The following is a 15,387-nucleotide window of genomic DNA, read 5'->3' on the forward strand; positions in this document are numbered from 1 at the left end:
GCTGGGATTACAAGCGTGAGCCACCGTGCCTGGCCTGTGGTTAAGTTGTATTGGTCATACTATGATAGGAAGAGAGACTCCCTGCTCTTATAGAGCTTGCAGTTTAGTGGGAAACTGTCATATACAGACATTAAAACGAAGGCAATTGAGGGGATGTCCCTGAATTCTGTACCACTGTGGATTCTCCAAGTGCATGTGGTTGATATTTTCTCTTGTTTATCTCATTTTCTTCTTCTTCGTCTTATTATTATTATTTTTTTGGCTATTTCATCATATCGATTTTTTAAAAAATAAAGCTATTCTAGTTATTTGTAATTTTTTGTCTTTTTGATAATAGCCATCCTAGTTGGGGTGAGATGATAACTCATTGTGGTTTTGATTTGTATTTCTCTCATGTTTAGAGCATTTTTTCATGTATTTTTTTGACCATTTGTATGCATGTCTTCTTCTGAGTAATGTCTTTTCAGATCATTTGCCTATTAAAATTTTTTTTTGTCATGGTTAAGATGTTTGAGTTTCTTGTGTATCCTGAATATGAATTCCTTGCCAGTTGAATGGTTTGCAAATATTTTCTCCCATTCTTTGGGTTGTCTTTTAACTCTGTTGCTTGTTTCCTTTGCTGTGCAGAAGCTTTTTAGTTTGATATAATCCCATTTGTTTATTTTTGCTTTTGTTGCATGTGCTTTGGAGGTCTTATTCATAAAATATTTTCCCTGTGTTTTCTTCTAACAGTTTTATAGTTCTAGATTGTACATTTATGTCTTTGATCCATTTTGAGTTGATTTTTGTATAGGGTGAGATATTGGGGTCTAGTTAAATTCTTCTGTATATGAATATCCATTTTCCCCAGAACCATGTATTGAAGAGACTGCCCTTTCCCCAATGAGTGTTTTTGGCACCTTTGTAAAAAATCAGTTGGCTATAGATACATGGGTGAATTTCTGGGTTCTCTATCCTGTTCTGTTGGTCTAGTTGTCTGTTTTTATTCGAATACCATTCTATTTTGGTTACTACAGCTTTGCAGCATATTTTGAAGTCAGTTAGTGTGATGCCTCCAGCTTTGTTCTTTTTGCTCAGGATTGCTTTGGCTATTAGGAATCTTTTGTGGTTCCATACACATTTTAATATTTTTTTCCTATTTCTGTGAAGACTGTCATTAATATTTTAATAAGGATTGCATTGTATATGCAGATTGCTTAGTGTGGTCATCTTAATACTATTAATTCTTCTGATCTATAAGCATGGGATGTCTTTCTATTTGTATACTATTCACTTACTTTCATCAGTGTTTTGTTTTCCTTGCAGAGTTCTTTCACATCCTTGTTTAAATTTATTCCTAGGTATTTTTTTGCGTGTAGATATTGTAAGTGAGATTGCCTTCTTGGTTGCTTTTTCAGCTAATTTGTTGTTTGTGCATAGAAATGCTACTGATTTTTCTATGTGAATTTTGCATCTTGCAACTTTACTGAATTTAGTAGTTCTAAGAGTTTTTAGGTAGAGTTTTTAGGTTTTTCTGTGTATAAGATCATGTCATCTGAAAACAGACTATTTGATTTCCCCCTTTTCAATTTAGTGTGCTTTAGTTCCTTCTCTCGTTTAATTGTTCTGGCAAGGACTTCTAGTACTATGTTAGATAGGAATGGTGAGACTGGGCATCCTTGTCTTATTCTAGTTCTTAGTAAAAACGTTTTCAGCCCTTTCCCATTTAGTATAATGTTAGCTGGAGGTTTGTAATATATTGCCTTTATTGTGTTGAAGTACTCGTCTTCCATCCCTAATTTATTAGGAGTTTTTATAAAGAAGGGATGTTGAATTTTATCAAATGCTTTTTCTGTATCTATCAGGATGATCATATGGTTTTTATCCTTCATTCTGTTAATGTGGTGTATCATGTTTATTGATGTTTCATGTTTATTGGTTTGCATATGTTCAACCATCCTTGCATTCCTGGGATAAATCCCAGTGATAATGACATATTATCTTCTTGGTGTATTGTTGGATTTGGTTTGCTAGTATTTTGTTGAGGTTTTTTTGTGTCTGTATTGATTAGGAGTATTGGCCTGTAGTTTTCTTTTTATGTTGTGTCCTTCTCTGGTTTTGGTATCAGGGTTATGTTGGCTTCATCAAATGAGTTACGAAGAGTTTCTTCCACTTCAAATTTTTTGAAACAATTTGAGAAGAATTGATATTAATTCTTTAAAATTTTGGTAGAATTTAGCAGTGAAGTCATCTGGTCTTGGATATTTCTTTGCTGGAAGACTTTTTATTATGGATTCAATCTCATTGCTTGTTGTTGGTCTGTTCAGGTTTTCCACTTATTCTTGCTTTAATGTTGGTATGTTGTATGTGTTGAGGAATTTATTCATTTTATCTCGATTTTTGAATTTACAGGTGTATAGTTGTTCATAATAGTTTTAATAATCCATTGTATTTCTGTGGTATCTGTTGTGACATCTTTTCTGTTTCTGATTTTTTTTTAAATTTAGATCTTCTTTCTTTTTTCTTACATCTAGCTAATGGTTTGTCACTTTTGTTTATCTTTTCACAAAGCCAACTTTTTGTTTTGTTGATCTTTTGTATTTTTTATCTCAATTTTATTTCTGCTTTGATCTTTATTTTTTTTTCCTTCGACTAATTGTGGGTTTGGTTTATTTTTGCTTTTATAGTTCTTTGAGATGTAACATTAAGTTGTTTATTTGAAATCTTTCTAGTTTTTTTAGTGTAGACATTTATCACTATTACTGTCTCTTTTTTTTCTTTTTCTTTTTCTTTTTTTTTTTTTTTTCCTGTCACCCAGGCTGGAGTGTAATGGCATGATCTTGGCTCACTGCAACCTCTGCCTCTTGGATTCAAGCAATTCTCATGCCTCAGACTCCCAGGTAGCTGAGATTACAGGCACATGCCACCACGTCTGGCTAATTTTCATATAGTAGAAATGAGGTTTCACATACTGGCCAGGCCACCATGTAAGATGTGACTTTGCTCCTCATTCACCTCCTGCCATGATTATGAGGCCTCCCCAGCCATGTGGAACTGTGAGTCAACTAAACCTCTTTCCTTTATAAATTACCCAGTCTCTGGTATTTTTTTTTCTTCCTTAGACAGAGTCTTGCTCTGTCACCTAGGCTAGGCTAATATTTGTATTTTTTTTGGTAGAGATGGGGTTTCACCACGTTGGCCAGGCTGGTCTTGAACTCCCAACCTCATGTGATCCACTGGCTTCGGCGCCCCAAAGTGCTGGGGTTACAGGCATGAGCCACCGTGCTCAGCCTAAACTTGCCTCTTAAGGCAAGTTTTGCTGTCTCCCATAGGTGTTGGTATGTTTGGGTTCTATTTGCATTTGTTTCAAGGAATTTTAGAATTTCATCCTTAATTTCCTCATTCACCCATTATTCATGCAGAAGCCTGTTGTTTAATTGCCATGTATTTGTATAGTTTTGAATGATCCTCATTATTGATTTCTAGTTTTATTCTGTTGTGGTTAAATAAGATAGTTGATATGATTTCAGTAAAAAAATTGAGACTTGTTTCATATCCTAACATGTGGTCTTTCCTGGAGAATGTTTCTTGCACTGATAAGAATATGTGTTCTGTAGCTGTTGGGTAAAATGATCTATAAATGACTATTAGGTCCATTTGCTCTATGGTGCATTTTAAATCCAATATTTCTTTTTTTGATTATCTGTCCAATGCTGACAGTGGAGTATTGAAGTCCTTAACTATTAATATTATTGTATTGGGGTCTATCTGTCTGTTTCAATCTAATAATATTTGCTTTATATGTCTGAGTGCTCCAGTGTTGGGTGCATATATATTTACACTTGCTATATTTTCTTGCTGAATTGGTCCTTTTATTATTATATATTGCTGCTCTTTGCCTCTTTTTCACAGTTTTTGACTTGAACTGTTTTGTCTGATATAGGTATAGCTACTCCTGCTCACCTTTTGTTTTTATTTGTGTGGAATATCTTTTTCCATCCCTTCACTCTCAATCTATGTGTGTCTTTACAGCTGAGATGAATTTCTTATAGGCAGCATGTAGTTGGGTATTTTTTAAAAGAAATCTGTTCATCTCATCTATATCTTTTAACTGGGAAATTTAATTCATTTACATTCAAGGTTGTTATTGATAGGTAAGAACTTATTTGTGTCATTTTATTGTTTCTTTTTCTGATTGTTTAGTATATTCTTTCTTTCTTCCTGTATTATTATTTATTTTTGTGGTTGGGTGGTATTTTGGTAGTGATAAGTTTTGATTCCTTTCTCTTTCTCTTTTGTGTATTGGCCTTCCTGGTGAATTTTACAGTTTTGCATGTTTCATAATGGTGGTTATTGTCTTTTTACTTCCAGATGTAAGACTCCTTTGAGCATTTATTGTAAGGCCAGTCTAGTGGTAAAAAATTCCCTTAGTTTTTACTCATCTGGGAATGATTCGATCCCTCTTTCATTTTTGAAAGATAGCTTTGCTAGGTATATAATTTTTAGCTATCTGTTTTTTCTTTCAGTACTTGGACTGTAGCATCACACTCTCTCCCAGCCTGTAATTTCTGCTGAGAAATCTATTGTTAGCCTAATGCATATTCTCTTATATGTGACTTGATGCTTTTTTTCTTGCTGTTTTTAGAATTTTTTCTTTGTGTTTGTCTTTTGACAATTTGACTATAATGTGCCTCGGAGGGGCCCTGTTTGATCTGAATGTATTTGAGGTTCTTTGAGCTTCCTTGATCTGATATCCTTCTTTCTCCCACAACTTAGGAAGTCTTCAGCTGTTATAATAATTTAGTAAATAAGTTTTTACACCTTCTGCATACTCTTCTCCTTCTGTAACACCCATAATGTGAATATTTGTTTACTTACTGATGTCTAATAAATCCTGTACATTTTCTTTTTTCCTTTTTAATTTTTTTCTTTTTTTGTCTGCCTGTGTTATTTCAAAAGACTGTCCCCAAGTTCAGAAATTCTTTCCTTTGCTTGGTTTAGTCTGTTGTTGAAACTCTTGATTGTATTTAGGCATTTTATTTATTGATTCTTCAGCTCTAGAATTTCTATTTTTTTAAAATATCTATCCCATTGTTGAATTTCTCATTCAAAGTATGAATTGTTTTCCTGATTTTGTTGAATTGTCTATATTCTTTTATATTTCAATGAGTTTCCTTAAGATCATTATGTTGAATTCCCTTTCTGCCATTTTGTTTATTTTCTTATGATTGGGGTCTGTTACTGAAAAATTATTGTGTTCAGTTGGAGGTGTCATTTTTTTCTTTTTAATGTTTGATATGTTTTTATGTTGATTTCTGTGCATCTGGTGGAATAGTCAGTCACCTCTTCCAATTTTACAGGGTTTTCATAGGGAAAAATGTATTTGTATACATGAGTCTTGGGGTGTCAGTTCAGTGGGGGTGAATTGACTTTAGTTTAAGGTGGATACAGTAGTGTAGTCTCCATTAAGTTTTTTCAGTTGTAAACTAGGCTAGTGATGTTTGCAAGTGTCCCAGTAGCCTATACTAAGAGAATTTATGGTAGTGGTGGTGCAGCTTTGTTGGGGGTGGGTTTACTGAACTGTTTCTCAGGCCAGAGAAGCATTAATGCACACAGTGGTTTGCCAACTTGGCATTGGCTCACTTGGGTTGGGGTCATGGGGCTGTTACTTTGGCCAGGAAGGGCATAGTTGTGTAGTGGCTTGGCTGGCCTGGGGGGCATACCTGCCAGGGATGGCCTATGGATTGGGGCCTGGATGCTTTACATAGCTGTTTGACTATCCTGGGTGGCCCCTGGGCATGTTTCTCAGGCCTGGGACACAGGTGCATGTCAGCTTGACTAACATGGGAGCATGTCTGCTAGAGGCAGATGGTAAGGCTACAGGCCTGGGAGGTATGTACAAGTCTGCTGCGTTAGCCTGGGGGCATGCCAGTCAAGGACAAGAATGCCCACTCTCTCCACTTCTATTCAACATAGTACTGGAAGTCCTAGTCAGAGCAATTAGGAAGGAAAAAGAAATAAAAGGCATCCAAATAGGCGAGAATGCAGTGAAATTGTCTGTTTGCTATGACATGATCTTATATATAGAAACAATAAAGACTCCACTAAAAAAACTGTTAGAAAGACTCCACTAAAAAAACTGTTAGAATTGAAAAACAAATCCTGTAATGTTGCAGAATAAAAAATCAACATACAAAATTTAGTAGCATTTCCATACTCTAATAAAAATTATCTGAAAAAGAAATTAAGAAGGCAATTTCATTTACAATAGCATAAAAATACTTAGGAGTAAATTCAACCAACAAGGTAAAAGATCTCTACAAGGAAAACTATAAAACATTGAAATAAATTGAAGACAAAACAAACAAATGGAGAGCTATACTGTGTTCATGAATTGAAAGAATGAATACTGTTAAAATGCCCACACTACTTAAGGTGATCTACAGATTCAATGCAATCTCTATCAAACTTTCAATATCATTTTTTACAGAAATAGAAAAAGCAATCCTACATTTTTTTATAGAGCCACAAAAGACCCCAAATAACCAAGGAAATTTTGAGCAAAAAGAAAAAAGTCAAAATGCATGACATTACCTTATTGAAAAATGCATTGCAAAGCTATAGTAATCAAAACAGCATGGTACTGGCATAAAACAGACGCACTGACCAATGGAACAGGATAGAGAGCCCCAAAATAAATCCAGGCATTTATGATCAATTGATGTTTGACAAAGGTGCCAAGAATACACTGGGGAGAGGACAGTGTCTTCGAAAAATGGTAAAGAGAAAACTGGATGTCTACATGCAGAAGAATAAAATTGAATTCTTATCTCACCCCATATACTCAAAGTGGATTAAAGACTTAAACATATGACTTAAAATTGTAAAACTTCTAGAAGAAAACATAAAGAAAAGCTCTATGACATTGGTCTGGGCAATCATTTCTTGGCTATGACTTCAAAAGCACAGGCAACGAAAGTAAAAATAGACAAATGGGATTGTGCTAAACTAAAAAGTTTCTTTCTGAACAGCAAAGGAAACAACAGAGTGAAGAGACAACCTACAGATTGTAAGAAAGTATTTGCATATCATACATCTGATAGGCTAATATCCACAATATATAAGAAACTTAACAGCACGAAAACAAAAAACCTAATTTAAAATGGGTAAAAGACCTGCCTGAATAGGCATTTCCTAAAAGAAGACATACAAGTGGCCAAAAAAAAAAAAGAAAAAAAAAAAAGCTCAACATTTCTAATCAGGGAAATGCAACTTAAAACCACAGTGAGATATCACCTTACACCTATTGGAATGGCTAGTATCGAAAAGGTGAAAGATAACAAATGCTGGCGAGGATATGGAGAAAAAAGAACCTGTGTACACTGTTAGCGAGAATGCAGATTAGTACAGCCATTATGAAAACAGTATGGAGGCTCCTCAAAAAACTAAAAACAGAATTACCATATGATTCAGCAATTCCACTGCTGGATATATATCCAAAGGAATTAAAAACAATATGTCAAGGAAATATTTGCATTCCCATGTTAATTGCCGCATTATTCACAATAGCCAAGATATGAAAAGAACCTAAGTGCCCATCAGTGGATAAATGGATAAATAAAATGTGGTATATATACACAAAGGATTATTATTCAGTCTTAGAAATGAAGGAAACTCTGTCACTTGTGATGATGTGGTTGAACCTGGAGGACATTATGCTAATTGAATAAGCCAGGCACAGAAAGAAAAATACTGCATGATCTCACTTATAAGTGGAATCTAAAAAAGTTTAACTGGGAAATAGAGAGTAGAATAGTGGTTACAAAGCCTGGAGGGCTGGATGGATGGGGAAGAAAGGGGAGATGTTAATCAAAGGGTGCAAAGTTTCAATCAGACAGGATTAATAAGATCTAGTGATCTATTGCATGGTCTGGGGACCACAGTTAATAATATGCATTGTATATTTCAAAATTGCCTAAAAAGTTGATTTTACATGTTCTCATTACAAAGAAATAATAAATATATGAGGTGATGGCTATGCTAATTAGCCTGATTTAATCATTCCATAATGTATGTATTTATTATAACATCCCATTTTACCCTATTAATGTATGTAATTATCTGTCAATTACAAATACAATTAAAAATTTTTTTAGCTTTTTTTTTTAGAACATGAAGTTAAATGTTGTCAGCAATGTTTCATAATTTTTATTTTAGTGGTTTTGTTTAACTTTTCTTAGGTTTATTTCTATTCTTAAGCATTTTTTATGGTGTCATTGTGAATTTCAAAAATTTTATTTTCTAATTGTTGTTAATATAGGAGACACATAATTGATTTTCGCATATTATTCTTGTAGCTAGATGTTTTATTAAGTTTACTTAATAATTCTAATGGTTTGTAATAGTTTAAAAAATTTTCTGTGTATACAACCATGTCATCTGCAAATAATGACCTTTTTACTTCTTTCATTCCAATCTTTATACACTTTCCCACCCTTGCTTTATTGCATGTATTTGAATTTAAGTATTACATGGAGGTGGTAATAAGTAGACATCTGTGTTATGTTTCCCTACCGTATCGTATCTCACTAGGAAAGCATTCAATATTTCACTGTTAATATAATAGTAATGTAGGTAATTTGTAGATATGGTTTTATCAGATTATCAGATTAAGGGACTTTTATTTACCTGATTAGGAATTTTTCATTTAATTCCTTTTCTTTTTTTTTTTTTTCTTTGCTGTCAGTTTTTATCATGACCAAGTGTCACTTTTTGTCAAATGCCTTTTCTTCGTCCTTGGATATATTCATTTCCCTCCCACCTTATTCTGTCAATATGTTAATTTATATTGATCAGTGTTCAAATGTTAAAACAATCTTGTGTTGCTGAGATAAATTCCACTTTCTCTTGCTGTATTATCTTTTTTATATATTATTTGACTCTACTTGCTATTCTTTTTTTAGGATTTCTGTATCTACATTCATGAGGTATATTGATCTTTACTTTTCTTGCATGTATCATTATTATGTTAGCTTCATAAAATGAGTTGAGAAGTGTCCCTTCTTTTCCTAATCTCTGAATGTGTGGGTTTGATATCATTTCTTCCTTTAATGTTGATAAGAGTTCTCTTGGGTCTGGAGTTTTCTTTGTGGGATAGATTTTTGTCATTGTTGTTGTTGAGACAGGGTCTCACTCTGTTGCCCAGGCTGGAGTGCAGTGGCATGATCATTGCAGCCTTGACGTCCCATGCTCAAGCATTCCTCCCAACTCAGCCTGCCAAGTAGCTGAGACTACATGCACATGCCACTACATGAGGCTAATTTTTAAAATTTAGTAGAGATGGGGTTTCCTTATCCTGCCCAGGCTGGTCTTGAACTCCTGGGCTCAAGTGATCCTCCTGCCCCCACCTCCCAAGGTTCCAGGATTACAGGCATGAGTCACTGTGACCAGCTAGCTTTTGGGAAAGGTTTTAAATGATGGATTAAATCTACTCAAAGTCAACATGATCAGTTTTTTTGAACACCCCTCTTTTATGGTCACACAGCATATATTTTCACTTTCACAAATTAAAAAAAAATTTTAGTGCACTGGTTTAGTCCATTCTTGCACTGCTATAAAGAAATGCCTGAGGCTGGCCATGGTGGCTGATGCCTGTAGTCCCAGAACTGTGGGAGGCCAAGGCAGGTAGATAACCTGAGGTCAGGAGTTTGAGACCAGCCTAGTTAACATGGCAAAACCCTATCTCTACTAAAAATACAAAAATTAGCCAGGTGTGGTGACGTGCACCTATAATCTCAGCTGCTCAGGAGGCTGAGGCACGAGAATCACTTGAACCCAGGAGGCTGAGGTTACAGTGAGCTGAGATCATGCCACTGCACTCCAGCCTGGGTGACAGAGTGAGACTCCGTCAAAAAAAAAAAAAAAAAAAAAGAAGAAATACCTGAGACTGGATAATTTATAAAGGAAAGATAAGATGTTTAATTTGCCCTTGATCCCACAGGCTATATAGGCAGCATGATGCTGGCATCTGCTCGGTTTCTAGGGAGGCCTTGGGAAATGTATAATCATGGCAGAAGGTGAAGGGAGAGCTGGTACTTCACGTGGCTAGAGTAGGAGGAAGAGAGAGAGGTGGGAGGTGCTACAAACTTTTAAACAACCAGATTTCATGAGAACTCACTATCATGACAACAGCACCAATGTGGATGTTATTTAAAATGTGGATTATAATTCAAGTGGGGGTGGTGTTAAATCATGAGAAACCATCCCCATGATCCAATCACCTCCCACCAGGCCCCACTTCCAGCATTGGGGATTACATTTCAACATGAGATTTGGGTGGGGACACTGATCTAAATTGTATCATGCAGTATTTAAAACCTCACATGTATATTTGAACCCAGCTTCCATTATGTGTCTGAATGACCTGAAAAGAGCAAAACTAACACTGCTGAGGAAGAGGAACATTTTCTCAGAATGTCTGAGCAGATTAGTTAATTAAGTCAGCTTTTAATGTATTCCTATGATGTGTCAGCTACTGTGCTAGTCGGTGGTACTACTTCTCAAAACAGAGTGAAGTCCGTAGATACTTATGCAAAATAAATTTTGAAACAATGTCACACACATACACTGGAGACACCTGTTAACCCAGCAGGGCTGAAAAGACTTTGCTGAGGAGTTACTATTTGGGTTGGACCTTGAACGATTAGTAAGATTTCACCAGTCAGGGAAGGGAGGAAGGACTAGACAGATGGTGTGTTATATTATATGCAAAGGCATGGTCGTGGGAAAAGGTAAGATGTTTGAAAAAGAGGAATGAGCTTGGTGTTAAAGGAGATTAGAGTACTTGGGGGGACAGCCATGATAATTGTTGTTCTAAAGAAATATTGGGACTTTCAGGAAAGATGTTTGTTTGCGGTGTAATAAGTTGAATTGTATCCAGCAGGCAGTGTATAGCCACCAATGGATTTTAACGAATGAACAGCCATTATTAAATCTCTGTTTTATAAAGTTACTCTGGCCATTGTGGGGAAGATATATTTGAGTGGGGAGAGACCAGTGGAAGATCAAAACATATGGTGTACAACCAAACAATGAAAATTACTGTATATCAATATCAAGGGATAGTTCATCTCACTGAAATTATATGAGAACTAAATATTCAGTACCCACTTTTTTTTATACTTGAATGCATAAACATTTTTGTATGTTTATCTAACTTGTATTTGAGTTGATTCAGTTGTACGATGGGCTTGGAAAGACCTCACTGTTGGGATTATATTGGTCAGAGCTCAGTCAGGGAAAACGGTCATGATGATCATCATGAGATAAGGGGTTGATTATAGGATCTCTAGTAATTGTGGGTGCATTAGTCCATTTTTACACTGCTATAAAGATACTACCTGAGAATGGGTAATTTACAAAGGAGGCTTAATTGACTCACAGTTCCACATGGCTGGGGAGGCCTCAGGAAACTTGCAATTATGGCAGAGGGTGAAGGGAAAGCAAGGGCCTTCTTCACAAGGCAGCAGAAGAGAGACAAAGAGCAAAGGGTGAAGAGCCCCTTATAAAACTGTCAGATCTCATGAGCGCTCACTCACTATCATGAGAACAGCATGGGGAGCACTGCCCCCATAATCCAATCACCTCATACCAGGTCCCTCCCTCAACACATGGAGATTACAGTTTGAGATCAGATTTGGATGGGGACACAGAGCCAAACCATATCATTCTACTCTGGCCATTCCCAAATCTCATGTCCTTTTCACATTTCAAAACACAATCATGCCTTCCCAACTGTCTCCCAAAGTCTTATTTAGTATTAACCCAAAAGTCCAAGTCCAAAGTCTCATCTGAGACAAGGCAAGTCACTTCCACCTATAAGCCTTTAAAATCGAAAGCAAGTTAGTTACTTCCTAGATACAGTGGGGTTGCAGGCATTGGGTAAATGTTTCCATTCCAAATGGGAGAAATTGGCCAAAACAAAGGGGCCATAGGCTCCATGTAAGTACGAAACCCAACGGGGCAGTCATTATATCTTAAAGCTCTGGAATGATCTCCTTTGACTACATGTCTCACATCTAGGTCACACTGATGTAAAAAGTGGGCTCTGACAGCATTGGGCAGCTCCATCCCTGTGGGTCTGCAGGGTATAGCCACCATGGCTGCTTTCACAGGATGACATTGAGTGCCTCTGGCTTTTCCAGGTGCATGGTGCAAGCTGTCAGTAGATCTACCATTCTGGGGTCTGTAGGATGGTGGCCCTCTTTTCACAGCTCCACTAGGAAGTGCCCAAGTGGGGACTCTGTGTGTGGGCTCCAACCCCACATTTCCCCTCTGCATTGCCATAGAAGAGATTCTCTGTGAGGGCTTTGCCCCTGCAACAGACTTCTGCCTGGACATCTAGGGGTTTTCATACATCCTCTGAAATCTAGGCAGAGGTTCCCTAAGCTCGATTCTTGTCTTCTATGCACCCACAGGTCCAACACCACTTGGAAGCTGCCAAGGCTTGGGGCTTGCATCCTCTGAAGCAACAGCTGAAGCTGTACTTTGGCCCCTTTTAGCCATGTCTGGAGCTGGAGCAGCTGCCTTGCAGGGCACCATGTCTGGAGGCTGCAAAGAACAGTAGGGCCCTGGGCTGGCCCAAAAAGCCATTGTGCTCTCCTAGGCCTCTGGGCCTGTGATGGGAGGGGCTGTCTTGAAGGTCTCTGACATGCCCTGGAGACATTTTCCCCATTGTCTTGGCTGTTGATATTCAGCTCATTGGCTTGAATTCCTCCTCAGAAAATGAGGTTTTCTTTTTCACCACATGAACAGGCTGCAAATTTTCTAAACCTTTATGCTCTGCTTCCCTTTTAAACATAAGTTTCAATTTCAAACCATGTCTTTGTGAACATATATAACTGAATGCTTTCAGAATAAGTCAGAATTGGCCTCTTGAATGCTTTGCTGCTTGAAAGTTCTTCTGCCAGATACTTTAAATCATGTCTCTCAAGTTCAAATTTTCACAGATCTCTAGGGCAGGGGCAAAATGCTGCCAGTCTCTTCACTAAAGCATAGCAAGAGGGATCTTTGCTCCAGTTCCCAATGAATTCCTCATCTCCATTTGAGACCACCTCAACCTGGATTTCCTTGTCCATATCACTATCAGCATTTTGGTCAAAACCGTTCAATAAGCCACTAGGGAATTCCAAACTTTCCCACATTTTTCTGTTTTCTTCTGAGCCCTCTAAACTATTCCAACCTCTGCCCATTACTGGTTCCAAAGTTACTTCCCCATGTTCAAGTGTCTTTATAGCAGTGCCCCAATTCTGGTACCAATTCTGTATATTAGTTCATTTTTACACTGCTATAAAGGTACTACCTGAGACTGGGTAATTTATAAACAAAAGAGGTTTAACTGATGTATAGTTCCTCATGGCTGGGGAGGCTTCAGGAAACTTACAATCATGGCAGAAGGTGAAGAGGAAGCAAGCACCTTCTTCACAAAGTGACAGGAGATAGAGAGGATGAGGAGGGAAATGTCAAACACTTTTAAAGCATCAGTTCTCATGAGAACTCCCTCACTATCACGTGAACAATATGGGGGGAAACTTCCCCCATGATCCAATCACCTCCCACCAGGTTCCTCTCTCAACAAATGTGGATTATAATTCAAGATGAGATATGGGTGGGGACACAGAGCCAAATTGTATCAGGCACTTTGATTTTACACTTCTTTCATTTTTGTCTGGAACTCAGACAAGATTTGGAGCTTTCTTCTTGTGACCTTAGGTGACAAACATATATTAGGATCCCTGATCATAAAGATGGCATGAACTTGAGTTTCTGATGGCATCATGGGGCTTCTCTTTCAGCTCTGTACTAACTACTGACTTTTCATACATCGGAAAAATAAAACCCCAAATGTGTGACTAGCAGCTGAATTTGATTCCTAACTGATGGGAGTTGGGGGGGGCAGGGAAGCATTGGGAGGGCCTTTCTAAAGCAACAACACAATTGTGAGTGCCTCTCAGTTATTAACTAATAGTACCTCTCAATCATTAGTGTGCATACAAATTACCAGGGGACCTTGTTAAAATACAAATTCTGATTCAGTAGGTGTGGAATGATGTCTGAGACACTGCATTTCTAACAAGTCTCATGTGATGCTCTTGCTGCTGGTTTCTGAACCCACTTTGAGTAGCAGCAAGGATCTAGAACACCACTATCCTGCCAGTTGAACCAACGAATGTTATCAATTTCCTGATTGTAAATGTACCCTGTTTTCTTGCACCTCAGCTACTTGAAGCTTACCTGCTTTGTTTACTGCATAATTCTATCATATTTAGTCGTAGTAACACAAAGCAAAAAGAGTTGAAAGAATAGATCTATCTACTAAAATACGGATGTTTCCAACACGAACCGCAAATCCATAAGGGCCAGTTTCAAAGCATAATGATAGGCAGCTCGCATTCTGAGGTTAATGAAAAGGAAGCTGAAGTGCCTCTCTGTAATGTGGTTCTCTGCATAGCCTTATTGTGCACATCCTCTTGAGACAGTAATGGAGTTCTTGGAGCTAGGGTTATCACTGCACATCTGCCTTGGGAATATTCAACTTTCCTTAGCTCAAGTATATTTAGAACATGCTCTGAATGAGCAGCTAAAGTAATTTCCACTTTTATGATTGCTGGCTAGTTGTTTGAATACTCCTGTTGCTCTTCTGGAAGTAATGGGCATTTTGAGAGAAAGTAGAGGCCAATAATTGCCAGAAACATTAGACAATTAGGAAGAAAAAGGTGTCCAAGGAAATCCAGGGTTCTTCCCAATGCACATTCAGATCTTCTGATATTTCCTTTCTCTGTCTAACATGAATATTACATCCCAGCTGGTCTTACCTGCTTGCCATTGCCTGAACACAAATGATCCATTCCCACCTCTGCTCATACAGCTCATACTGTTTTCTTGACATACCCTCACCCACTAACTTCCCCTACCAGTAATCATTGCTATCCGGTGTGGGCCCTTATTATATCAGGCTATGGGTTATATGCAGAACTCAATTTAATTCTCAAGCAGTCTTACAAACTAGGTAGTATGGACTGCATCCTCAATTCGTATGTTGAAGCACTAACCCCCAATGGGATGCTATTAGGAGGTGGAGACTTTGGGAGGCAATTAGGTTTAGATGAGATCATGAAGGTGGTGTCCCAACTTTTTTTTACTCCCTGTGCTTGAGGAGCAATTAGGGACTTAGCAACAAGTAAATCCACAACATATTTCAAATGCTGCAATCCTTTGGATCACTAAGACCTCCTTTGATTTTTCATGAAAAACATCATCCTATGCCAGTCAATACAAGCACTGAAAGTTGAAATTGAGAAAAATCTGATAAAATGTACATTTCAGATTTGTCTCAGATAGATACTTATC

General features: G+C 37.4%; 1 protein-coding gene across 10 annotated transcripts in view; it reads left to right on the plus strand.

Annotated features, from left to right (window-relative positions):
• MRPL39 (mitochondrial ribosomal protein L39) overlaps window positions 1-15,387 on the plus strand; it is a 227,299-nt gene that overhangs the window by 125,532 nt on the left and 86,380 nt on the right. The window contains exon 12 of one of the 10 annotated variants that reach the window (XM_058427703.1): window positions 2,798-2,961. The exons of 8 other annotated variants lie outside the window; for them this stretch is intronic. The gene's annotated coding sequence lies outside the window, so the exon portion shown is untranslated. Of the gene's footprint in view, window positions 1-2,797; window positions 2,962-15,387 lie in introns of those variants that run through there. One more of the 10 variants, XM_058427708.1, reaches the window with a different exon arrangement.

This window comes from Hylobates moloch, unplaced genomic scaffold (genome assembly GCF_009828535.3).
Source record: "Hylobates moloch isolate HMO894 unplaced genomic scaffold, HMol_V3 SCAFFOLD_14, whole genome shotgun sequence".
Lineage (NCBI taxonomy): Eukaryota > Metazoa > Chordata > Mammalia > Primates > Hylobatidae > Hylobates > Hylobates moloch.